This window comes from Nicotiana tomentosiformis, chromosome 8 (assembly GCF_000390325.3).
Source record: "Nicotiana tomentosiformis chromosome 8, ASM39032v3, whole genome shotgun sequence".
In the NCBI taxonomy this organism is placed as follows: domain Eukaryota; kingdom Viridiplantae; phylum Streptophyta; class Magnoliopsida; order Solanales; family Solanaceae; genus Nicotiana; species Nicotiana tomentosiformis.
Window position 1 is genome coordinate 37,700,513 of NC_090819.1, and position 22,019 is coordinate 37,722,531.

General features: G+C 41.7%; 1 pseudogene; it reads left to right on the forward strand.

The window, feature by feature from the left end:
* LOC108943251 (serine/threonine-protein kinase 54-like) overlaps positions 1 to 22,019 on the forward strand; it is a 107,896-nt pseudogene that overhangs the window by 45,861 nt on the left and 40,016 nt on the right.

Below are 22,019 nucleotides of genomic sequence, written 5' to 3' on the forward strand. Positions count from 1 at the left end.
CGATCGCAGATCTGCATCGGGGCTCCATTTTTTCAATCTTATAACCCGACCCCCATTTCATTTATCTAGCCTAAGGGTTCATTTTTTGGGGGATTACTTGATATTTTAGAGAGAGGAGAGGGATATTCTAGAGAGAGAAAAGGGAGGATTAAAGATTTCGCTACTCTACTTTGATCAAACCTTGGGAATTTCATCAAGGGAACTTGCTAGGGCTTCAAAAAGGTAAGAATTTCTTTCCCCAATTCTTCAGTTTAGGGTTTGGGTTGATTGTGGGTGATGAGGGTATATTTTATCACATGAATGAGCTAATAGAGACTGCGGGGAGGCTGTTGAATAATCTTTGGTGGTTTTTTTTATTGAATTAGTGGAGGGAAAGGTCGGGTCATAGTTGTAACAACCCTTTCTATGCGAATTCCTCAAATCGTGCTTATAATTTGCTCCTCCTCTATAGATTGGCATCGTTAGGAGTGTTGGGACATTATTGTGGCACTACGAAAAGCTATTTCGGGGTATGAAGGCTAAACGCTTTTTCTGGTATTAGAATTCCCATATTCTTACAAAACTCCATCGTGTGAAGTTCAAACATGGAACGCTATTGATGTGGGATATTCAGACTAGTAAAACTGATTCCCGCTTGGCATAACGTGTTAGAACCCTCATGTGTTGTTGATTCTCTATTTTTGACTAAATTTTGTTATACCCTTTTGGGAAGAAAATCTTGTATGAAATCAATGTGATTAAACACTTATTTCTCATATGATGAAACCTTATGAACTTACACTTGCTAAGGCCAAAGGTGCCAAATGTTTGATTAGAAAGGGACTCTTTTGTACAAACTATTATTGTTTTGGGAATTCGAAGTGTGGCATTGTGAATACACCTCCACCTGTATACATTGGGTGAGGCGGCGGGGCCGCTTTATGTAGAGTTTGTGGTATTGTGATTACACCTCCACCCGCATTCATTGGGGTAAGGCGGTGGGGCCACTTTGTGTAGAGTTTTTGGTATTGTGATTACACCTCCACCCGCATACATTGGGGTGAGGCGACATGGCCTCTTTGTGTAGAGTTGTGGTATTGTGATTACACCTCCACCCGTATATATTGGGGTGAGGCAGTGGGGCCTCTTTGTGTAGAGTTTGTGGTATTATGATTACACCTCCATCCACATACATTGGGGTGAGGCGGCAGGGCCGCTTTGTGTAGAGTTGTGGTATTGTGATTCACCTACACCCGCATATATTGAGGTGAGGTGGCAGAGCCGCTTTGTGTAGAGTTTCTGGTATTATGAATACACCTCCACCCCCATACATTGTGGTGAGGCGGTGGAGCCGCTTTGTGTAGAGTTGTGGTATTGTGATTATACCTCCACCCGCATACATTAGGGTGAGGTGGCAGGACCGCTTTGTGAAAAGGTGGTTGCAATGGATCCCAGACATAAAAATTTATAAATTTTGTTGAAATCTCTTAATAAATTTGCTATGGCTTTAACGGCTATCTAAGCCTTTTATTGTTACCATGATTCTTCATATTCATGTTGTATTTCCATGTACTTGCTTAGGTGTTTGGTTTTTATACTAGTACTATTCGACATGTACTAATGTCCCTTTGGGGGGGGGGGGCTGCATCTTTAATGGATGCAGGTGGTTTCACAGTGGAAGGCATTGACCAGTGATAGCGATACACTCTCTACCCAGTTGACTTGGTGAGCCCCACTTCATTTAGGGGTCGTGCATCTTTTGTTCTGTGTATATTATGCTTTGAGGTATAGTCGGAGCCTTATTGCCGGCACTATCATTGTACTCTTTTGTATCTATTAGAGGCTCCGTAGACATGGTGTGAGTTGTGTATTGGTATTTGGAAAGTCAAGCTAGTAATGTCGTATGCGTATTACATTTTCCACTTCAAACTATGAAAGTGTATGTATTTTAAGACTTTATAAATGAAGTAACTAATGATAATGGAATTAGTGTTGTTCATGAATCCTCTTGGTGTTAATTAATTTAATTTATCATCCCTTCATTTAGGGGTGAGTTGGGTAGAAGAAAATCTAGCAAGCTTGCTCGGCCGGGCTATCTCGGTTGAGCGCCGGTCACACTCCCCAAGGTCGGGGCGTGACATGCACTTTGTGTATTTGTTGTTGATTTGTGTATGGTTGCTAATTTTGAGCAATATGGTTCAAGGTATTTCATGTGGACCGGTGTTTGGATGGGGTCACGCATCGTAGCGTGTTAGATTTATGTGCCTTGGTTCTACTATGTGTGATTTATTCACAGCATTGCGCTAGTGGTGGTATCTATTGAGCTTGCGGGGCAGTTTTCTCATTTGATTCTCTTTCCATTTTTGGGTGCATTTGAGTTGTTGCTTATTGGCGGACGGATTGCGCGGTTTGTGGATTTAGGTAGTATTGGTGTGGCATGTCAGTAGAGCAGCTTGTATTTGATGAGACAAGGTCATTGGACCTGAATTACGTATTATCGAATTTGATTATGGTACGTTTGGAAGAATAATGTCGCTAGTCAATTTAGAAATTAGGCTATGGTTCTTATCTAATGAGAAAGCTCCACAACTAGTTGATCTGATGAGTAGTTAGGTTCGGATGATGATTTTAGACTTGGACGTATGCCCTGATTTGCATTTTGATGTTTCTAGAAGGTTTTGGCGCTAATTGGTTGAAAGTTGGCAATTTGAAGGTTTGAAATGTTCATAGGTTCCATTTGGTGGTTCAAGAGCATGAGTAGCTTTGTATGATTCATCTTGACTTGTGTGTATCGTTTGTTTTAGTTTTCGGGTGATTCAGGATTTATTTGGAAGAATGATTCTTAACTAGAAAGCTTTAAGTTTAAAGAGTTGACTAAGTTTGACTTTTGTTTATTTGACCTCGGATCGGAGTTTTGATGGTTCTGTTAGGTTCGGATGATGATTTTGGACTTGGGCATATGCCCTGATTTGCATTTTGATGTTTCTAGAAGGTTTTGGCGCTAATTGGTTGAAAGTTGGCAATTTGAAGGTTTGGAATGTTCATAGGTTTGACCATGAATTAACTTCGATGTTATCAAGTTTGAATTGTTGTTTTGTGATTTAGAATAAGTTGGTTACGTCATTTGAAACTTGTGTGCAAAATTTGAGGTCATTCCGAGGTTATTTGATATGGTTCGGTACGAGTTTTGGAAGTTGAAACTTAAAATGTTCATTAAGTTTAATTTGAGGTGCGATTTGTGGTTTTGATGTTTTTATGTGTGATTTGAGGCCTCAAGTAGGTCCGTGTTATGTCTTGGAACTTGTTGGCATATTCAGACGGGGTCCCGAGGAGCTCGGGTGAGTTTGGAATCTATTTCGGACCATTTCCACTCATCTTGAATTTTCTGGTTTTCTGATGTCTCAGATGGTCTTCGCGATCATGATATTTTGGAAGCGATCGCGATGTGTAAGCTGGAGCCGGCCTTTTTTATTCTACGCGTTCTCCACCGGGTAGCACTTTCGCGGAGCTTGAAAGGTTAGACCATCGCGTTCGCAGGGGTACGTTCGCGATTGCGTTGCTGTGTGGGAGCTGGGGGCTTTATTCATCGCGTCCGCGAGGTCTTTGCTGTGTTCGCGAAGGTTGGCATCATTGTTCATTGTGTTCACATGGTATGTGCCGCAAACACGAAGTGTAATCTCTGTGGGCAGCGAGTTTGTGCTTCGCGAACGCGAGGCTTCTTCCCCGTTCGTGAAGGGTATCCTTGGACCAGATCTATAAGTACTCTATTTCGGACATTTGAGTTATTTTATCACATTTTGAGTTGGGAAACTCGGATTTATGCAATTTTGTAGAGGATTTTAACCACATCGATTTGGGTAAGTACTTTCTACTCGGAATTGATTATATTTCATGATTCTATCTTCGATTTTTGTATTTGATTGATGAATTTAAAAGAGAATTTAGGGGGTTTTGTCTGAACTTTTTCTAAATTGAACATTTGAGATCATTCAGAGTCGGATTTGAGTGAAATTAGTATGGTTGGACTCGTATTCAAATGAGTTGCGAGAAATTTGTGAGTTTTGTCAGGTTTTCAAGGTGCGGGCCCGAGTTGACCTTTTGGTTGACTTTGAGTATTTGATTAAAGATTCGATCTTTTTCCGTTGGGTTTGTTTCCTATGGAATTATTTGATGTTTATGAGTTGCATTTTTCTAGTTTCGAGCCGTTCGGAGGTTGATTCGCACGGATGGCATTTCTAGAGTATGTTTTGGCTTGCTCGGTATTTGATTTGGCTTGTTCGAGATAAGTAGCATATCTAAACTTAGATTTGAAGGTAAATATCCCTAGGAACTATTATATTTGAGATGTATTGGGGGTGAGGCACATTCTAGGTGACGGGCGCGGGTGCGTACACCGAGGTATTCATGATCCGAGTAGTTTTTAGGCTATTATATGCCTTATTTTGCTATCATGCTTCTTTGATATCATATTTTCTCCATTTATATGACTACGTGGGATATTATTCATGCTAGAAATCATGCCTAAGGTACCTGCTAAATTGTTTTAGACATGATATGGCTATTTTTCTTATGTTGAGCTATCTGCTTTAGCCGCAGTCATATTGTACAGTTATGATAGTTACATCCACATGTTATATCTCTGTCTTTGTGTACTTTAATATGTTGTCTCACAAGATATTGGTGTCCTTGTACGTGACACGAGTTTGAATTATATTTGAGACATTTTGTGATAATCTGTGATATATAGTTGGTTTGTGTTTCTGTGATATGTTTGCATATTGAGACTTGAGCGGATTGATGACTGATGTGGGCCGTAAAGCTGTATTGATATGGAAGTATGGATCGGGTTGCACGCCGTAACGGTTATATTAATTTTGAGGTGACGTGTATGCCATGCCCCATATTGGGCTAAGTCGTACTGATTTGAGGCTACACGTGAGCCAAGACCCACTATTTAGGCGATGTGATTATGATTAGAGCTTGGTTAGAATACGCCCCTCCATAGTTTGACATGCCAGTAATGGGCACAGACACCATATTTTAATACACATGCTCAATGATGGACAGCATGCCAGGCACACGTACAGTGCTAAGTGTGATTATTTTGATGGATTCTCGATGATATTGTTGATTTTACATGTAGATATTGTATGTTGAAGTGGGGCATTTGAGTCAGGCACCTGGAGTGTGCTAAGATTGTGTGTACTTAATGATTTCACTGTGAAATTGATTTCTTGACATGTATATTTGACATGTAGGCATAAAGATGTACCTTGCTCATGCTAGACAGTGACATGACAATTAATTACTTGACATGTATATTTGATAAGTATGCATAAAGATGTACCTTCCTCATGCTAGACAGTGATATGATATTTGATTACTGGACATGTGTCTTTGCCATGTAGGCATAGAGGCATATTTTTCGCATGCTAACTGGTAAACGAAAAGGCTTATTGTTGCTAAAAGTGTGGAAGAATCACAGTTCTTTGATAACTCAAAATTTTGAGATTTTCGTGAAAGATTTGGACTTTAATTGTTATACTTGAAAAGCATATCTACTCTCCCGTAACTGTGAATGAGCCGAGCATATTATCTCTTAAGTTATTCACTTTTGCTGTCTATTTTACATTATTATGAGTTGTCCTTGGCTATTGTTGTTGGACTCTGACCATTCTCCGAGCTCGACATTGCTTTCAATCTGAGGTTAGGTTTGTTACTTATTGAGTATATGGGGTCGGACGTACTCATAGTATACTTTTGCACCTTACGTGCAGATCTTGGAGTTGATGCTGCTGATTATGGAGGGAGCCAACATTGAAGATGTACCTGATTTCGGTCATAGCTACCACTTGTCCTTAGTAGTTTTGATTTGAGTCCCGTTTATGTATATTTTAAACAGACGCTGTAAATATATTCATACCAGTTTTATAAATCTAAAGTCTTAGTGGGTCATGACTTGTACTACCAGTCTTTGGGAGTTTGTATAGAAGTTCAGCTATTTTACCAATTTACACTTATTATTTTCATTTGAGTTGTATTGAATGTTACTTGGCTTACCTAGCGGATTGGGTTGGGTGTCATTACGACTAGTTGGATCAATGTCATTCTTATTAACGAGTTTATGATATTTGAAATGAGCTTAGAAACCAAAAATAAAGAAACATTTTTATGATATTTGAAATGAGGAGTTTGGAATATGGCGTTTGACACAACTTTATTATAAAGGATCAATGATCAGGGTAACTTCGTCTAATGATTTTGTGCGTGTTAATTTATGTGAAAAAGAATACTACCTGTTAATGAAGATACTTAAGAAAATTTCCCATCATCTTTTGGAAATTTTTGCAACGGACTTTATTGTGGAATGTTATTGGTGTAGTGAAACTGTTGGATTGGGGAGATGATGGCATGGTTACTGTAGCTGAAACCACAGCTTTGCGGGCATCATTCAGCAGGAGGTCACTGTGTGGCAAAAGCTTGACCATCCTAATGTTATAAAAGTACCCAGTCTTTCCTCTATTATGTCCTTTTTAACGTTTAATTATCTACCTACTGCAATAAATTGTAATTTAAAATAGGCTTGTAGTTCAGATTTGGTACGTTATGGTTATCTCATTAAATTACTCTTTCTGCCTAATTTTATCTTTCACTTTTAGTTTGTTGGTGCATCATAGGAACTTCAAATACTAAGATTTCTTCAAAGAATCCTTGTGAGGATTACACTACACTTCCTTCTCGGGCTTGTCGTGTACTCGTAAAATTCGTCCATGGAGGAACATTGAAAAATTACTTGTACAAAAACAGTAAAAACAACTTGCCTTTAAGATTGTCATTCAACTTGCATTGGATCTGTCTAGTGGGTAAGTGTCTTTGTCTAACATTATTGAGTTGGTTATTATACTGGATGATGTTTTCTTCTTGATTTTGCAGGCTGAGCTATTTGCATTCGGAAAACATTGTACATCGTGAAAGCTGAAAATATGTTGTTGGATACTAATAGAACTCTAAAAATTGCTAATTTTGGGATTGCTCGTGTTGAATTGCAAAATCCTCAGGACATGACCGGTGAAACTGGAACTCTTGGTGATATGGCTCCAAAGGTATATACATGTAACAACACGACCGGTCGTTTTGTATTTTTGAGTCATGTTTCCTTATTTGATGCTTCCCGTACATTTTTGTGTTGTTTTATGATCTTGTGGGGATGGTTAGTTTGGTTTCGGGAAGATTTTGGAGTGAATTGGAACACATAGTTCTATTGTTGGAAGATTAAGTTGTAAGAGTTGACCAAGGTTTGACTTTCAAGTAGATAACCTCAGATTGGTGATTTGATGCTTCTAATAGGTTCTATGATGATTTTGGACCTAGGCGTATATCCGAATTTGGAATTGAAGATTCTTAGGGTGTTTTGGCTCTAATTGCCGAAAGTTGGAAAGTTGAAGGTTTGGAAGATTTGTAGCTTTGACCGGGAGTTAACTTTGATAATATCAGGTTTGAATTATCATTTAGGAACTTAGAATAGATATTTTATGTCATTGGCACTTGTGTACAATGTTTGGACGTAATCCGGATTAGTTAGGCATGAATGAGATGCTTGGTTTGATGCTTAGAGGCCTATGAAGTTGAGAGGAGTTCAATTTCTGGTTTGATCGTTAACTCTTAAATATGATATTATCATACATATTTGGGGAGTTTTGGATAGGTCCGGGTAGTATTTAAGGACTTGTTGGTATGACTGGATGGGGTCACGGGTGGCTCAGGTGAGTTTCAGACCACCCGGAGCTTGAGTGAAGATGCAGATTTTCTGCTAGTGTCTGGTGTGCTTTACGATCATGGAAGCTTATTTGGAGGCAGACTATTTTTGTTCTTTACATTCGCGGACAGCAGATCGCGTTCATCGTGGCTTGTGGTCGTTGTTTTTCTCGTTCTCGGGCAATGACTCACGTTCGCATATAGGTGAGGTAGGCTGGAGTTGGGTGGAGAATTGGCCTTCGCGATTGCGGAAAGAGGGCTCGCGTTTGCATAGGACATCGCCTTCGCGTGGTCTCCACCACGGTCGTGTAGAATATTTTTAGGTAGTGACAGGATTGTGTTTTGCAAACACGAGGCTCTGGCCACGTTCGCGAAGAATAGTGCTGGGCAGACTATATTAAGTTTTTATTTTGAAATTTTAGCCCATTCTCTCATATTTTGAACCCTACACTTGGAGATGGGCGATCTTTGAAGAAGACTTTCATAAAAAAACTTTGGGGTAAGTTAATTTTACTCATTTTTGTATTATTTTAAGAATCTACATGGATTATTAACACATAAAACATGGAATATTGGAGAAAAATTGGAGTTTTTTCCTACAACATAAGAGAGTAGAAATTGGGGATTTGGGAGTAGATTTGGACTCAATTTTAAAATCTAATCACATATTCGTACTGGTGCGATTATGAGTAGTTGTGAGTAACTCCTTGACTCGAGTTTTGACCATGTGGGCACAGGTTGACTTTGTTAGCCTTTTGGGAATTGAACAAAGATCGAAGCTTTATTGTTTAAGATTGATTCCTATGGCCTTGTTTGATGTTATTGAGTTATTTTTGGCTAGATTTGACCCGTTTAGAGGCCGACTTGAGAGGCAAAGAATTTTTAGAGTATTGATTCTCACGCTTTGAGGTAAGTATCTTGACTAAGCTTAATTTGAGGGTAATTTCCGCATTGGCTATGCTATTTGTTACATGTTGGGGGTGACGCATGTGCGAGGTGACTAGCATATATGCATTCACCGTGGTTATTCATGATCCGGGTAGACTTTAGGCTATTATGTATCTTATTTTGCTATCATGCCACTTTGATACCTATTTTATCTACATGTATGACTACGTGAGCTATTATTCATGCTAGAAATCATGTCGAGGCTTTGTGATTATCTGTTTGATACGATATTTTTTCTATGTTGAGATGTTTGCCTTAATTGTAGTTATATTTTCAATTATGTATCATATTCGCGTATTATATCTCTCTATGTGCAGTCTTTATATGTTATCTCATATGTTGCTAGTGTCCATATTTGTGTGACACAGGTTTAAGCTGAGTTGTGGAAAATTGGTATATTCCATGCAATATTCTTGATTATGGTACTGTGAGACGTGAGTATATTGAAACTTGAGCATATTGATGACTGATTTTGGGCAATAGAGTCGTATTGATACTGACTGTGAGGTGACATTTTCGTATAGGCCCCATATTGGGTTGAGTAACATGATGTTACATCCGCATATTATATCTCTATCCCCATGTATTCTTTATATGTTATCTCACACGTTGTTGATGCTCTTATATGTGTGACACTGTTTGAGCTGAGTACTGTGAGACATGAATATTTGAGACTTGAGCGAGTGATGAATAATCTTGGGCCACAGAGCCGATTTAATATTGATACTGAGGTGATGCGTATGCCAGGTCCCACATTGGGCTGAGTGGTATTGATATGGGGCGGCGCATGCGCCAGGTCCCATATTGGGCTAAGTGATATTGATTGTTAACTTAGATGCGATCAGTGCTTGGGCAAGGACCTACCCCTTCGGAATCAGGTACTAACCGTGGGTGCAGGCACATAGTCATATAAGTTCTTGGGTGAGGGACTTGTATTAGTCACCCATACAGTGCTGAGTGTTGTTGTTGCGTGTGATGATTGAAGGGAAACTGCACCAGGCACTATACATGTGCCGAGATTTTATATACTTGATGATTTAACTGTGATATTATTGATTCTGGCATGTTTACTTTCCACGCAGGTACCTGGTTGTGATTCTTCCCTCATGCTTAATGGTACTTGATGTTCTTATTTAATGTGTTTGACTTGGAATCACTGTTAAATTGATAAAACCATGTTTAGATAACTTATGTGAAAGAATGTATGCCTTAACTGCTATTCTTGAAAAGATTCCTATTTTCCTTCTATTTGTGAATATGTTGAATTTAATATTGCTTGAGCTACTTTTCTTTAAAGTTATTATTTCGTTATTGTTGTAATTGGTTATTTAAGATGAGTATTGGACCTTGCCAAGCTCGTCACTTCTTTCAGCCCAATGTTAGGCGTGTTACTTATTGATTACATGGGGTTGGTTATACTCATTTTACACTCTGCACCTTATGTGCAGATCCAAGTACTACCGAGAGACGTGATTGCTATAGAGTAGCACTAGTACCAGTTCTTGGAGATTTCGAAGCAGTTTCTGATTTCGTTCGCATGCCTTGAAGTCTTTTTTTTCTTTGTTTATGTTATTACTATTCTACCTTTCAGACAACTATGTATTTTGTATCAAACTCTGTATTTGAAATTATGTAGCGCTCATGTACATAGTAACACCAGGTCATGGGATATTTTTAGTTGTAATATTGCTAATAACTTTGGTTATTTATGATTATTCTGTTGTTGAGGTTATTTAATTATGTTATTTGAGTTATTGTTATTATTTGATTGTTAGCTTGCCTAGCAAGCGGTCTTAGCCATCTTCACAACTCAGGTGAGAGTTTTGGTCGTGATAGTTTGACTAATGCCCAAGTAGCGTTCATGTATTTGATGAACAAAGTGTTTCAGCCTTATTTGGATTCTTTTGTCATTGTGTTCGATGATATATTGGTATATTCCGGTAGTAGGGAGGAACACGATCATCATTTGAGGATTGTGCTTCAGACTTTGAGGGAGAAGAAGCTTTATGCTAAGTTCTCTATGTGTGAGTTTTGGTTGGACTCGGTGGCATTCTTGGTCCACGAGGTGTCTAGTGACGGGATAAAGGTGGATATGAAGAAGATCGAGGCAGTTCAGAGTTGGTCTAGACATTCTACCACCATAGAAATTCAGAGTTTCCTAGGTTTGGCTGTTATTATTGTCGCTTCGTAAAGGGTTTCTCATACATTGTAGCTCCATTGACCAAGTTGACTCAGAAGGGTACTCCATTCAGATGGTCTGACAAGTATGAGGAGAGATTTCAGAAGCTCAAGAAAGCTTTGACCACAGCTCCAGTTTTGGTGTTGCCCTCAAGATTGGGGATGTGTGTCTATCGTGATGCATCGCTCGTTGGCCTTGGGTGTGCATTGATGCAGGATGGTGGGGTGATTGCTTACACGTCGCACTAGTTTAAGCCCCATGAGAAGAACTATCAAGTACATGATTTGGAGTTAGCAACTATTGTGCACGCACTCAAGATTTGGAGGCATTACTTATATGGCATGACTTGTGAGGTATAAACGGATCATCGGAGTCTTCAGTATCTATACAAGAAAAAATATTTGAACTTGAGGCAACAAAGGTGGTTGGAGTTATTGAAGGACTATGATGTCACTATTTTTTATTATCCGGGAAAGGCTAATGTGAAGGCTGGCACCTTGAGTAGAAAGGCGGAGAGTGTGGGGAGTTTAGCATTTGTCCCAGCTGTAGAGAGGCATTTGGCTATAGATGTTCAGTATTTGGCCGACAAATTCGTGAGATTGGATATTTCAGAGCCTAGCAGAGTCCTTGCTTGTGTTCCTTCACAGTCATTCTTGTTTGAGCGTATTAAGGCTCGCCAGTATAATGATCCCCATTTGATTGTTCTTAAGTACACGGTGCAAAGAGGTGACTGTTGGTGATGATAGTATATTGCTACTTCAGGATCGAGTTTGTGTTCCCAATGTCAATGGCATGAGAGAGTTGATTCCTGAGGATGCTTATAGTTTGCAGTATTCTATTCATCCAGGTGCTACAAAGATGTATCGTAATTTGAAGCAGCATTATTGGTGGCAGAGAATGAAGAAGGACATTGTTGGATATGTTGTGTGGTGCTTGAATTGCCAGCAGGTAAATTATGAGTATCAGAGGCCGGGTGGTTTGCTTCAACACATTGAGATAAAGGATTGAAAGTGGTAGCGCTTCACCATGGACTTTGTAGTAGGGTTGCCATGGACATTGAGGAGATTTGACGTTGTTTGGATCATTGTGGACAAACTAACTAAGTCTGCACATTTCATTCCAGTCATGACTTCCTACACTTCGGAGAAGTTGGCTAAGATCTACATCAGGGAGATTGTCCACTTGCAATGTGTGCCTATTTCAATCATATCGGATCTAGGCACTTAGTTTACTTAGCACTTCTGGAGAGCCGTTCAACGTCAGTCGGGTATACAGGTTGAGTAGAGCACTGCATTTCACCCTCAGATGGACGGGCAGTCCGAGTAGACCATTCATATTTTGGAGGATATGTTGAGAGCCTATGTTACAGATTTCGGAGGCCAGTGGGATCAGTTTCTTTCATTAGCGGAGTTTGCATACAATAACAGTTATTAGTCGAGCATCCAGATGGCTCCATACGAGGCACTTTATGGGACGCGATGTCGTTCACCGATTGGTTGTTTTGAGCCTGGTGAGGCCAGATTGTTGGGCATAGATTTGGTTCATGATACTTTGGAGAAGGTAAATTTTATTCAGGAGCGGTTTCGTACAGCGCAGTCTAGGAAAAAGAGTTATGCTAATAGGAAGGTTCGTGACGTGGCATCCATGGAGGGTGAGAAGGTTCTTCTTCAAGTTTCGCCTATGAAGAGCATGATGAGATTTAGGAAGAAGGGAAAGTTGATCCCTCGGTATATTAGTCCTTTTGAGGTGTTAGAGAGAATGGGTGAGGTGGCCTGCAAACTTGCTTTGCCACCCAGCTTGTCCGGAGTTCACCCGATGTTTCATGTTTTCATGCTTCAGAAGTATTATGAAAATCAGTCATACGTGTTGGATTTCAGTTTAGTGCAATTGGATAAGAATATAGCTTATGATGAAGAGTCGATGGTTATTTTGGATAGGCAGGTTCGGAAGGTGAGGTCTAGATATTGCATCAGTAGGTCAACTAGTTGAGGAGGTGACTTAGGAGACCGAGCATGATATGTAGAGCAGATATACTCATCTTTTTTATATCCCAGGTGTGATTCTAAACTCGTTCGAGAACAAATGTTTATTTAAGATAACGACCCGACCAGCCGTTTTTGGGTATTTGAGCCATGTTCCCCTATTTGATACTTCCAATTCATGTATGTTATTTTGTGACTTGCGGGGATGGTTGGTTCATTTTCGGGAAGATTTTGGAGTGAATTGAAACACATAGTTCCATTGTTAGAAGCTTAAGTTGTAAGAGTTGACCAAGGTTTGACTTTCGAGTAGATGACCTCAAATTGGTGATTTGATGGTTCTAATAAATTCATATGGTGATTTTGGTTATTATCCCGACTCATAGTTGGGTATATTATATTGCATGCTACCATATCCGCTTAGTCTTTGAGGAGTGGATTTGGACGTCATCATGTGCTCCAGGATATAAGACATGACTATGGCTAAATCAATTTAGCAATAATTTCACAAATGCCCATCTTGGCTAATTAGGATATAATAATCCAAAAATATGATCTCTAGCATGAAAGAATAAACTCACGTAGTCATACAAAGGATCATACATGTGTCACACAGAGCATACATTCAAATTAAGGCACAACACAAGAACAATAAGTACAGATGTGTTCATAACATACGTGTGACTACGTCTAAGGCAAGTATAGCATCAATCTCAAGATTAGTTCATCATGTATAAAATAAGGCACCAATAGCCTCAGCATTTCTCTAGCATTGTTTATTGTATTCACGTAGACAATCAATTGAGTAGCACATCGAATAAATAGAACACACCATCAAACAAGGCATAAGTAGATCTAGAATTCTACTCCGAGCATGGATACTCATGAAATATGTATATACGCTCGTCACTTCATATATACATGACCATCATATGTAGAAAACAACATCAATTAGTAGTAAAAATTTCCTCAACCAAAGCAAGGCAAAATACTTACCTCATCCGGCTAGTCCAAAGCTCCAAAAATGTATTTCTTTGCGAAATCACCTCTAACCAGCTCGAATCTAGCTAACCATCAATCAAAAAAATCAACCAATATAATTGGAAGTAATCCCAATCAATAAAGCCTCGATCTTTGAAGAATTTGTCAAACGTCAATAAAAGTCAACCCCGGGCTCGCGTGCCTGAAACCCGGAACTAATGCCAAAATTCGATGACCATAACCTGCCGAGTCAAAATATATGATTAGATTCCAAAATCGGGTCAAAATCGATACTAAAATAGTCAAAATACACTCTCTCAAACTATAGGTAAAACCCCAATTTTTATCTCAAGTTCCATATTTTGGGTGTTAACAATTCATGTAGATTCTTAAAATAATACCAAAACATGAGTAGAAATCACTTACCCCAAAGTCTTGTGTGAAAATCTGTATGAGAAATCGTCCCTCTCTAAGTATAGGTTTCAAAATATGAGAAATGAGCTCAAAATCCCAACAATACCAACATGAAAAGTCTGCCCAAGGGAACCCTTCGCGATCGCGGGGGACGCGAAGCACAAAATGCGACATGCCAAATAGCCCTTCTTTGCTATGCGAAGCTTCAGTCGCGAACGAGACAACCCAGCAGCCAAACTCTATGTGAGCACGACACCACCCCGCGAGTGCGACCAACAAATTTCCAAGCGCCATTCCCTCTGCTCGAACGCGACAACCTTCAACCGAACGCGTCTGAATCACACTTAGACACTCCAGAACACAACCAAGCTTTGCACACAAGTTCCAATCAGCAAAACAAAACCTATACAAGGTCTCACAACTATAATAGGAGTCCAGTAGCACCGAAGTCGATTTCTGGCCAAACCTATGAACCCTCTAATTCTTCAAATTGTCAACTTTCGGCAAATAGAGCCAAAACCTTTTAGGAATATCCAAATTCAAATCCGAACATACGCGTTGTTTACCCTCAAAATTGGATAATAATAAAATTTGTAAGTGATTTTAAGAATACGCGGATTAATTTGATACAAATCGATAAATTGAGTTAGATTGAACAAACGAAGATAAAATGAATTCAAACCACTTGAGGAGGATAGTTCCAGCCTTAATGAAATATTCGCCCTCGATCCGGGCTAGGAATGGCTAGCACTAATGAATAAGAAAAAGAGCTAATAACAGAGAAAACAATAATATATAGCTTTGGAATTCGTGTTACAATATGTGTCATGAATTATCAGACCCCCTTTATATAGAGGAAAAATCCTACCCTAGGTATAACTCTATAAAAGGTAAATACATCCTCTGATTAACTGGTTGCTGGTTCTTTATCGATACGTGCCGAGATCCCCGCCGTGATATCTGTTCAGTCACGAATACTACGGACTTCTGTTGGTCGTGCCTGATTGCCTGACAATATTCTTCGAAGTCGTTCAAGGCTAGGACCGATTCCGAACCATGACCCCAATATTCTCGAGGGCAGGCGTCATGCCCCCAGATTCTGACTCAATGAGACTTTTGCCTCGATTTCGGTCCCCTGTCATCTTGTCTCGAGCTTGGCTTATTTTGTCGAAGACGGGTGTACCATGAGCCCGGTTTTACTCGTATACAGATAGTCCCCTCATTTCTCGGAGAGTAAATAATGAGAAATGACATGAGCTCGCGATTCTTACTTCGACACATCGCGACAGAAACGACAAAATACCTGAAACGTCTCGTCAGTCATGTCATAATGACATTAAATGTATGCCAGCTGCCTGTCGGCTATCTCTGGACGCGAAACGTCACTGAACTCTTATAAATACTCTCTCTTTTGTCCATTTTTCACTTTACACCAAATCTTCTACCTTCTTACCTTCAGGATTTCAATACTCTCTAGCGTTTTTACCTCCGTTACTCAGGGTTCTTAAGGACTTTGCAAAAACTTTTACTCATCTCCTACTCAAGCCAACAAGTGTGATCTTTCAACTTTCAATCTTTCTCTATATTTTCCAAGCTTTTTCTTCCATAACAATGGCAAAAACCTCAAAATCTGTTCCTCAGAAGGATGCTCCTTCTTCCTCGCCACGACCACTGAGGTCGAGGAGACCATCCCCGATATGGTCGTTGATGAACCAACGGAAGAGCCCCCCTTGAAGATGTTCATTCCGTGTGGCTGTTTGGTCACCAACGACTTCAAAGTTGAGAAGCCTTCTTCTGTATAGGGTCGGAGTGAGGAGGCTTCGAGATACATCTACTCAATTACCGAAGAGGTCCTCCCCACGATCCGAAAAGACTGCAACTGGGCCGACAAAGACATAGTGGTCCCTGACTCCGAAGAGGCCATTACCACCAATGTCGAGGGATATCTAAGTGCTTACATTTATCTCTTTACATTGGACCCGGTAGACCTAGTCATCTTAGACTTCTGCAGGAGGTATAACGTATGCCTTGGTTAGATTCATCCATCATTTTGGAGGATCATGATCCTCCTCCGATTCTTTGTGAACAAAATCAATTGGTGCTCGTTCACCATCAATCATATACTTCGCTTATACAGTCCCCGAATCTTTCGGTGGGGAGTGATAAAGCTAGTACGTCGGGTCAGCAAAGCCTCATTCTAGAGTATTGACGAGGATCGGGATCAGGGTTGCCAAGGATGTTTTGTTCGGGTAAGGACCGCCGACCTAGTACCTGCTGAGTGGAGGCCGTTCCCCGAAAGGTGGAACGTATCACGTAAGTACTCCCTTTAAGCATCGATTTTATGCCTTATCCTCCCTTTTCTTATCGATGCTTGTTATGTTGTAGCCCTTGCTCGAGTTCCGTATGCTATCCCTTGGCTCAAGGAGTGGGTCAAGGGCATTGTGTCACAAATGCCCTACTCCGAGCGCTCATGGCACACACTTTCAAAGGGTCTTTGGGAGGCCCGTTCCCATGGTAAGGTTCCTTTCCCAAACAAGTCGTATTGAACTTTTTCTTCTAATGTCGCATCCTTATCTCCTTTACTATCTTTTGCAGGTTTGCCTAAGAACGTCGAGCTTAAGCCTCTGATCGGGGATGAGGACTTGCCCGTTGAGTCTCCTGCTCCGGGGCAGGCCGAAGAGCGAAAAGGAGGAGGGCTCCGAGTTCCCCGAGCTAGGAGAAAACGAAACCCATGAGAAGGCTGGTGTGTATGCCAAAGGAAAACACTAGCTCCCGAGCACCAGCTTCGGACTTGCTCTATCTGCTTAGGGATGAGTCCTAGGGGGAAGAGCCTTTTGTGGCCCGTGAGTCATCGCCCCTCGAAGAGCAGGGGGCTGTTGAACCAGAGACACACGAGGCCGGTCTTCCTCAGGCTAGGGAGTTCGATTAGGAGGACGGGACTGAGGCTTCTCGGGATGCGGGCAGTGCCCCGAAGGAGGCACTTTGTGTGATATACATAATCGAGTCACCCTCGTTTACCAAGTCTATGTACAACGAGGACCAAACGGTAAAGGAACGACCCAACAAGGGGGACCCACAAAGCAAACGATCCCCTTCGCTGCTTTTTTTTTACGGCGTGGATTCCACCGCCATGGAGGATGCCACTGGGTTAGGTGACTTAGAGGTACCGAGGAAAAGTTCATCCTCAAAAGCAGACGGGACTAACTCAAGCCCGAAACTGGTCAACCGGTTCCCTGCCCCGAGTGCAGATCCTAGACGGAAGTGGTCAATTATCATCACCATTCCGGAGGATGCCTGAGTTCTTTCCGCCCCTGTTGAGGTAGCTATATACCTCCGGTGCCTGGTAACCGATGAAGACCAGGCAAAAATGAATGAGGTGGATGTGCCATGCCTGTTCAACAAAGCACAACAGGCGCCGAATCGGGTACGGTGTTGCCAAAACCTTTTCATTTTTCAGCTTTAGTTCTTGATGAACCTAATATTTCTTCTCATATTATCAGGCTTCGGTGCTTCACCATGAAACCTTCCTCCAGTACCGGGATGAGCTGAGCTAACTCGAGGCTGAAGTCAAAGAGCTTGCTAAGAAGAGAGACATTTACAAACTTCTCAGCGAGCAACATGAAGGAGTGGCTAAGATACTTCGAGAAGAGTTGGACGCGGCTCAGAAAGAACACACTGACTTGGTGGAACTGGTTAAAATCTTTGAAGTTAGTGATGATGATCTAGACACGGTGACTAATGATCAGAACCTGCAGGTCCAACAAAAGATTGGTCGGATCGACCAACTCCGGGCCGAGATGGATGTAATCAAGGTCGAGGCCGAATATTGGAAAGGAAAGATGGATCGCTTGGCCTCAGAAAAAGGAGATTGCCCGGGCCCAATTGGCCTCGGTGGAGGCTCAACTACGAGCGATGAGGGAGAAACCTGAGGCCCGGTCCCAAAATATTGAGGCGCTACAGTCTCAACTGGGCTCGACTGTTGCCGATCCGGATACCCTCGCCAAGGAGCTCAAAGCAGCCAAGTCAATGGTTGAAACAACCATAGCCAGTGCCGATGAGATGGTGGCCCAGTACAAAGCTAATGCTGAGGCAGCCCGGGACCGCCTGAAAGATATCGTTGAATATGTGAAGTGGCAGTCTCGAAGGGAGGCCCTCGAGGATGTTCATGCCCGAGGTTTTAATTTATCGGCCGAGATCGAAAATGCTAAGGGGCTCGAGTCCGAGGCCAAGAAGTTGGCATATCCCCAGGACGAAGAAAACTCCGAGGGTTCTGGCGGATCCGAGACGGAGAGGACCCCAATGGTCCTAGTTATGAGGCGGGCTTCGGCGAGGACCAGGCCACATAGGTGTTTAGTAGATGTTTTTGTACTTTTATATTTTATGTTGAGGCTGTTTGGCCTTTGTAAAGATCTTTTAATATATATACAAGGCTTTTTTCCTTCGACAAATTTCAAGCTTTTTGCTTTTTTCTTTACGACTGCAAAGATTTTGAATCCCTTAGCACGTAATATTTATGTCTTGTTTGGAGGTTTGAAAAAGGCTCATTCTCGATATTAATTTGCTTAAGATACATGGTGGCCCGGTATGATCGGAAGCTTTCCCTAAAGTATTTACTTAGGATTTTTTAGGTTATAATTTTACCGAAGGTAGCCTTTGAACCGGTTTAGAAATTTTGAAGGTCTTATATTTTGGTTACGGGTCTCGGACATTTCCAAGTTATTCTAGGATGTCCGTAGACTTTGAAGTTTGGGTGTTGCCCAATGGGCTTATTACCCCAAGTAATCCGGGCTTGCCCAAGATAACAGTCCCCGAAAGGGGATGGCCGTAGCCTTTAAAGTTTGGGCACTGCCTAATAGGTTTTGCGCCCCTTGGCTTCGATAGCCCAGGCCGTCCGAAATTTTTTTTGGACGACAGTCCCCGAGTGAGAGTGATCCCTTAGACCCGGATAGAGGTGGCCCTTGGGCTCAATGTCTTAGGGGAACAGAATGTAGTAATGTTTTAGAGACAAAGTATTTATCTTCAAGGTAGAAACTTTCTTTCATTTATGTGTCCAATATACAAAGTTTCAAATGTGTTCAAGCTTTTTGTTATGGCTTGGGTGGTCTATGTGGGCACGGTTCATTTGACTGTTTGGCCCTTAGAGTAAATCCTATCCACCGAACCTAGACTGTTCGAGCATAAAGTTTCTTTCCTTGCTAAAATCATTGTCCGAGGGTAATGGCCCCTAGTATTCAAGGCCGAACTTTAGAGAAGTTTCGGATACTGTTGACGTGATCTTTGACACCAATTCATAGTCTGTCTTCAATTCTAAGCTAGCACTATCCACTATTGCCTCGTTAAAAACCTCGCCAGAAAACCCATTTGGGACAAAACAGGTTCAAGGGAAAAAGAGTGCAACATGTGCTTTCAGGCCTAAAAGTTGTATCATTCCTTGACCGTTACCTGTAAGTGTTAATCCAATATGTAAAGAAAAGAAATGAATGGGGTTGTACCTTAGCAGTAGTATCATTTCAAGTGGGTTATGTTCCAGTTGTTCGGTAGTCGCTCACCGTTCATTGATTCGAGTTTGTACGATCATTTTTCGGTGATCTTGATAATTTGATATGGACCTTCCCAGTTCGGCCCCAACTTTCCTTCGTTCGGGTTCCGGGTGCTTAGTGTGACCTTTCTTAACACCAAGTCCCCGACATTGAAGTGTCAAAGGTTGGCTCTCCGATTGTAATACCTTTTGATCCGTTGTTTTTGGGTGTCCAACCGGATGAGGGCAGCCTCGCGCCTTTCGTCTAAAAGTTCCAAGCCCTTACTCATTGCCTCGTCGTTTGGCTCTTTGGTGGATTATAGGAACCTAAGACTTGGTTCTCCCACTTCGACCTGTATTAGAGCTTCGGCACCATAGACTAACGAGAATGGGGTGGCCCCGATACTGGATTTTTAGGTCGTACAATATGCCCATAGGACTTCGGGCATGATTTCTTTCCATTTTCCTTTGGCGTTGGTCAACCTCTTTTTGAGGTTTTGGAGTATGGTTTTGTTCGTGGACTCTGCTTGCCCGTTCCTACTATGGTGATAGGGTGTTTATAGGATTCTTTTGATCTTATGGTCCTCGAAAAACTTGCTCACTTTGATGCCGATAAACTGCTTCCCGTTGGCGTACACGATCTCGGCCAGTATTCCTAACCAGCATATTATATGGTCCCAGATAAAATCAATAACTTCCTTCTCCCTGAATTTCTCAAATGCATGGTCTTCCACCCATTTAGAAAAATAGTCAGTCATAAATAATATAAATTGAGCCTTACCGGGAGCCCATGGCAGGGGGCCGACGATTTCCATCCCCCATTTCATGAACGGCTAGGGTGACAAGACTGAATGCAGCAGCTCCCGGGGCTGATGAATCATAGGAGTGTTCCTTTGACAACTGTCGCATTTTCGTACGTACTCCTTCGCGTCCTTTTCCATGTTGATCCAGTAGTAGCCGGCTCTGATTATTTTTCAAACTAATAATTCGGTGCCCGAATGATTTTTGCAGGTGCCTTCGTGGACTTCCCTCATAACATACTCGGTATCTTCCGGACCTAGACATATTGCAAGTGGGCCATCGAACATTCTCCTGAATAAGGTACCGTCTTCGGTCAAGCTGAACCGGGCCACCTTTGTACGCAGAGCCCTCGATTCTTTAGGATCCGAGGGCAGTTTTCCAATCTTCAGATACTCTATATGTTTGTTTCTCCAATCCTAGGTTAGTCTTGTTGAGTTTATCTCGGTGTTACCTTCTTCCACTACCAATCTCATGAGTTGTACGACCGTCCCCGAGTTGAACTCATCGTCGTCGACCGACGATGCCAAGTTAGCAAGAGCATCGGACTCACTGTTTTGATCCCGAGGTACATGTTGTAGAGTCCACTCCTTGAACCACTATAGTGTTCTACAGTTTATCTAGGTATCTTTGCATTCGCTCCTCTCTGACTTCGAACGTCCCATTAACTTGGTTCACCACAAGGCGAGAGTCGCACTTAGCTTCGATCACCTCTGCCCTCAAACTTTTGGCCAGTTCGAGACCTGCAATCATGGCCTCATACTCGGCCTCGTTGTTAGTCAATTTTACAGTCCTAATCGATTGTCTAACTACATTAACTGTCGGTGGGTTCAATACGATGCCAAGTTCGGACCCCTTTGCGTTCGAGGCACCGTTCGTAAAGAGGATCCTGATTCCCGAAGAAATCCTCGAGTTGAGCAACAACTCTCTTTCGACCTCGGGAATTAGGGCTGGCGTAAAATCTACCACAAAGTCTGCCAAAGTTTGAGATTTGATGGCCGTCCGGGGCCGATATTCGATATCGTACCCGCTGATTTCCATGGCCCATTTGGCCAGTCATCCCGAGAGCTCGGGTTTATGCATTATGTTCCTCAACGGGTAAGTAGTTACAAAATATATAGGGTGGCATTGAAAGTATGATTTTAGCTTCCTAGAGGCGCTTAGCAAAGCGAGCGCCAATTTTTCTAGTGAGGATACCTAGTTTAGGCCTCACCTAGATTTCTGCTAACATAATAGATAGGAAATTGCGTACCTTCTTCATCCCGGACCAGGACTCCACTTACCGCCACCTTGGATACTGCTAAGTATAGGTGCAGCTGGTTGTCTGCCTTCAGAGTATGAAGCAACGGTGGGATCGAGAGGTACCGTTTGAGTTTCTCCAAGGCTTTTTGGAACTCCGGAGTCCATGAGAAGTTATTCTTCTTCTTCAACGGTGAGAAGAACCGATGGCTCTTGTCGGAGGACCTCG